This window comes from Lepisma saccharinum, chromosome 9, assembly GCF_977018435.1.
Source record: "Lepisma saccharinum chromosome 9, izLepSacc3.1, whole genome shotgun sequence".
Lineage (NCBI taxonomy): Eukaryota > Metazoa > Arthropoda > Insecta > Zygentoma > Lepismatidae > Lepisma > Lepisma saccharinum.
Genome location: NC_139237.1, coordinates 39,833,947 through 39,838,774, shown reverse-complemented (window position 1 = coordinate 39,838,774; position 4,828 = coordinate 39,833,947). Strand labels below are relative to the sequence as shown.

The 4,828-nt window shown below is 41.0% G+C and overlaps 1 non-coding gene across 1 annotated transcript; it reads left to right on the top strand.

The window, feature by feature from the left end:
- The first annotated feature begins 3,262 nt into the window (after positions 1 to 3,262).
- LOC145993023 (small nucleolar RNA U3) lies at positions 3,263 to 3,470 on the top strand. The gene has a single exon (XR_014442235.1). It is a non-coding gene; the product is annotated as a small nucleolar RNA U3 (small nucleolar RNA).
- Positions 3,471 to 4,828: the final 1,358 nt, after the last annotated feature.

Here is a 4,828-nt window from a genome sequence, read left to right as displayed (position 1 = left end):
TAATACGTTTCTTCACACTGACTCTCCAAAATGTGCACCCATTTTTAAGAACGCACATATTAACTCAAGTAACGGCATCTGCAAAAACCATTTTCAACTTGCAACTCCATGCAACATACTCTGGTCCTCATGTACATTTCCACATATCCCACTTGGAAACTGTGGTTTAAGGTTTTGAATATGGCTGTACGGAATATGTATAATTTTCTATTTTTAAATATCCGATCCGTTTCTAAACGAAAAGCTTTATTACAACACCTGCTCTTGGAAGAATCTGTTCACTGATTTGCACTAAACGATACCTATCTGGCTCCAAAAATGATCTGTAATATTCCACCATACAACATCTTACGCCACGATGGTCCGCTGGGCTTAAGAGTAAACGGCGGCACAGCAATTGGAGTAGATAGAAAATTACCATATCGAACAGTAACCTTCCCACCAAACTTCCACTTGCCAGAACATACTGCTAGTACCATCTACTTTCCATCCCGGGTCGTTACATTTGCTACCATCTATGTAAGACCAGGGGAGACTATTCCATACCAATTCTTCCAACATATCCAAACCCTTAGCAAACATTATATCATAGCAGCGGACATCAATTATCATAGTCGTAGCATGCAAGACAAAACAAACTTTTTACAATTTCTGGACCAAAACACTACAGAAGAATTCCATGTACTGCCCAGAGCCACACATCCCATAAGTAACACTACCCCTGACGTTGTTATAACATTAACATCTCTTAGTGCCTGCTTGAACATATCTGTGCTGGATTCCATCGGCAGTGACCATGACCCAGTGAAAATCACCTTAAATTTTGGTAACCGCAATACAAGCAGTACAGTACAACCTCGAAAAATCTGGTGTTACAACAAAGCGAACTGGGAGGCATATAGTGAAAAGCTACAGAATGCTTTTTCTGACCCGCATCCACCACCAAACAATTTACAGGAACTCGATACGATGGTGGAACATCTTACTGCACAGATTACCAGTGCAGCCACCACTCACATACCTACGACCACTCTCAATAGTTACAAACCAAAGCTACCTCCGCAATATCTTCACCTAATCACAGCATCACGACGAGCATACAGGGACTACCTCCAGACCAGAAATCCTGAATCCCTTAACTTACACCGTCAATGGCTGCGTACAGTACAAAACTATATAAAAGCTTATAAACAACGTCGATGGAATGAAACGTGCAACCAATTGAGTGATGAAAGCCATCCCACCAAATACTGGAAACGTTTCAAGGTGCTCACTGGACAATCCAGTAGTACTCCTTATCCGATAACAATCAAGGACGCAGCCCTAAACACCGACACTGAAAAAGCTTATGCCTTCGCAAATGTCTTGCAAGACACTTTCACTCCAACACCACAACTAGCCCCAAATCTCCGCCTCCAGACCAAAATTGACAGAGTCACCAACCCCAATAATAGGCAACTGCAACCCAGCAATACGCACGATATTGATCCTACTAATGCTCCAACTGTTCCTATTACAACAGACGATATTATCAATACTGTGCATAGGAAGAGAAACACTGCTCCCGGCTTGGACAATATCACATACGTATTGATCAGACAGGCCCCACTTGCATTGCTGTCCCTTCTGGCTATTATCTACAATTTTATCCTCCGCACAGGACACTACCCGACAGGCTGGAAGATTTCGAAGATTCTAATGTTTCCAAAGCCACACAAAGATAGTACCAACCCCACAAACTATCGACCTATTCAGCTCACATCAACCTTTAGCAAAATATTTGAACGCATCATTGTTCGACGCATACACATGCACTTACAAGCACACAGTTTACTTCCGTCGCACCAAGCAGGCTTTAGACCTCAACACAGTGTCCTTGATAATTTGTTAAAACTAACGACTCGCATCACAAATCACTTCAACACTTCCAAACCATCCTGTCTAGTACTATTCGACCTGGAGAAAGCATTTGACAAAGTATGGCATACTGGACTCATCTACAAGCTCCATAAATTCCACCTACCGCTTTCCTATGTCAGATTAGTACACCTTTCTAACAAATAGGGTCGCTTATGTCACTGTAAATGGAGGGATGTCATACCCCATTTTCCCTTACTCTAGCGTTCCACAGGGTGCTGCTTTATCACCATTACTCTACATACTATACGTTGCCGATATGCCAAAACCCCCACAAGTTTCTATCTACCAATTCGCTGACGACACCGCATTTCTCGCCTGTTGTTCAACCATCCAAGCTATAAACAAAACTCTCCAACCAGCTATAAACTCCTTCCAAAGATGGTGTGACACATGGCGTCTCACAATTAATGCTCTCAAAACACAAGCATTGGTGTTCCTACAGACAGGCTGTCGCTCGAAGATCCAAAGGAACCCAACATTATTAAACATCAAAATACGGGGAACTCCAATTCTGCCTGCCACCACTGCAAAATACCTGGGAGTCATATTTGACTCCAAGCTAACCTGGAAACCTCAATTGCTCAACATCGTCCAAAAAGCTACAAATCGTCTGAGCTTGCTCAAACAGCTAATTGGAACATCCTGGGGACTCAACTCCCAGGTTGTCCTACATACCTACAAGGCTTTCCTTTGACCAGCAATTATTTACGGCCACACTGCATGGATATCAGTCCCAGACTCATTCTATCACAAACTACAAGTTCTGAAAAGACATGCTCTTCGTTTGGCCTTCAGAGTAGTCCTACCAAGTCCTACACGACTACTGTACGAGCGAATAACCTTTCCCGAAATCATAACCCACATCGAAGCCATCCGTCACAAATACATAACTGGTCGAATGAACTCGCACCATCCACAACTTCTTAGCACAATGTACGAAGATGCTCTACATGACTGCCTTCCCACATACCACTGCACACCATTACAGCATCTCTTAACCATGTACACCTTCCTGATAGATCCACAGCATCCTGACTACCAGCTGTATAATATCCATCATCCTCCGGAACTACGGCACGTGATATATCCAACACATGCCGCACCATAGCAAATTATTACTTTCCTAACTCAAGTAATTTTCCCACTACTGAATAAATAAGATCTAAGTGAACTACCCTCAGAATAAGTAAATATGCACCACTTCATTACTGAAAACACACTTAGACCATCACCTTGCAAGGGAAAACATTTATGAAAACAATTCACTTACCAAAGAGAAGGTGTACCCTTCTAAATGGAAAACGAGGACAAAAAATAAAAAAAAAAAAAAAAATAAATAACTAAGATCATACTTCACAGGATCATTTCTGTAGTATGGTTGGTTTACGTTGATCCCATAACATGGAATCGACTCAACCACGATGAAGACCCATAGCATCTTCCTCTGAGCGTGAAACGGATTAGGAGTTTCCTTGTGCTATTTCCTGATCATTGATGATTGCACCTGCTCTCCTCTGAGAGTCGGAGGAGGAAGATGCAATCTGAGTGGTTTCTTTTAAATAAATAACTAAAGCCCGATCTCAAATCATCTCCGCTTTGTTGACACCAGTGGCGTACACAAGCGGGGGGAGGGGGTTACCGGTTTTTACTTTTCAACGAAAACATAGATTCAGTGGAATTTAGCAACATGCATTCTATCGCTTCATCATCCTGGGCAGCCCCAGCCCTAGGAATTTTGCCGCCCCGTACAATTTTACTTCTTGCCTCCTCCCAAAATACGTACATAGAGAACGTAATGTATGAACGACTAAGCTTGTCATCCGTGGCAATTTCACAATAACCAATTTTTAACATAATAAAATGGAAGAATACATAATGTGAGAAGATAAGTTATTCATATATATAAAAAAAATAATATATATTTAAGCCTAATAATAATAAAATATCTGTTGCATTTACTCACCATAGTTTCTGCCAACATGCAGAATTCTCAGCTCTCCTGTTTTGTTCCACTATTTCTTCATGACTATTTATACCGTACATAATTATGTACATTTTCCAGAACTTTGTACATGAAGTAACATATCTTCACTTCATTACTATTTACAATAAACTATGTATGTACAATTATGTACGCCTCGTAAACCACGATTTCTTCATGATTACACTATTCACTTTGTACCTTTTCCTCCTTTAAGTTGGAAAGCTTACAAATGAACTTTTCTAGCTTTTCTATTTGCAAAGTCGCGAATAACAGAACCATAGTCTAATTTTTGACCAATTTCATGTTCAATTGAGATCATGGCAAGTCCTTCTAACCGTGATTCGTCCATTGTGGTATGTAAATAAGTTTTAATAAGTTTTAGTTTCGAAAAACTACGTTCACCTCTTGCAACTGTTACCGACAGAGTAAGCAGTATTCTCAAAGCTACGGTTACATTTGGAGCGAAACAATTGTCAATAATGTAGCGCAACACTTCAAGTGGAGGTGAATCATCTTCTATTAAGTGGGAAAGTACCTTCAGTTCATCGCATAACTCAGTGGCATAAATGAGGTGCAACCAGCAACAACAAAAACAGCGGATATTTGTACTTACTAATGCATCTTGTGCGATTCGGCAATACCTATCATCACCACCTTTCGCGATCAACATGTCAAAGAACAATGCAGCTCTACCTAGTCTGGCCATAAATACTGTTACAAACTTTCAGCTTGGACTGTACATCCGGTAGTCAGGCTCATGAACCATGCTTGTGCTGAAGTTCATTTCTGACCATTGTGTGTTCAGCTGCGAAAGATCAAATGTGTATCTTCTTGGGCTTAGCATGGAGTGGGGCGAATATGAAAACAGAGTAGCCGTAATTGCTCTGCATATGGTTGGGAAGTCAGTCACTGAGATTTTCCAGC